This window comes from Arachis ipaensis, chromosome B6 (assembly GCF_059453495.1).
Source record: "Arachis ipaensis isolate K30076 ecotype BB chromosome B6, ASM5945349v1, whole genome shotgun sequence".
In the NCBI taxonomy this organism is placed as follows: Eukaryota; Viridiplantae; Streptophyta; class Magnoliopsida; order Fabales; family Fabaceae; genus Arachis; species Arachis ipaensis.
The window spans coordinates 9,622,370-9,623,194 of record NC_142441.1 but is presented as its reverse complement, the minus strand read 5'-3'; positions in this window follow the sequence as shown (position 1 = coordinate 9,623,194).

Below are 825 nucleotides of genomic sequence, written 5' to 3'. Positions count from 1 at the left end.
GTTGTTCAGCCCCACCAAACCCTAATATGAAGGGCATTGAAAGCAATGTGTAAGTTAGTTGTTGTTTCAATTTGGCTGCAAAAGCATATAACCCTATACACTTTGCTTGTGCTACTATTATTGTAGCCCTATACCTTTAATTTTGGTTTGCATTCATATGTGTGTGTTTGTGTGAGTGTGTGCGTGACTTCTCATGAATCTCATGTTCAATGAATCCTTTTTAAGACATTTTCTTTTGCCCTTATTTTTCCAAGTGCCGTACGTGCACACAACATTTCACTCCTTTTCCTTCAAGACTTATATCTTCCCTTATGGAAACCTAATTGCTTCCTCATCTATAATTTTTTTTCCCAATTTTTTTTTTTGTAATTTTCTATACTTTTATATGATAAGCTTCATTTTTTTGCATGATTATTTGTGTAAAAGTGTTTTTACATTTATATTTAATTAATTAGGTAGGTATTTCTAGGTAGATAAAAATACAAAAATATTTTGTAACAAAAAAAAATTAGTAAAAAACAGCCAGAACTTATTTTGTTTAGTATTTATTAATTCTAGCAATAATTAATAAATACTAAATAAGATACATGTTAATTAAGTTTTTTTTTTCTAGTATTATCGATAAAAATAATTGAATCTCATACTTGACTAACATTTTTTTTAAGAAAAAGTTTATATTATTTATAGAGTACTATTTAATTAAATGTGTCAATGAAAATAGTTGATTTCATACTTATTTTTTATATTTTCATTATGAAAAATATATTTTGAGGCTCATAAAAAATTTTCTATTACCCATACACCGAATTAGCCACCACCTTAATC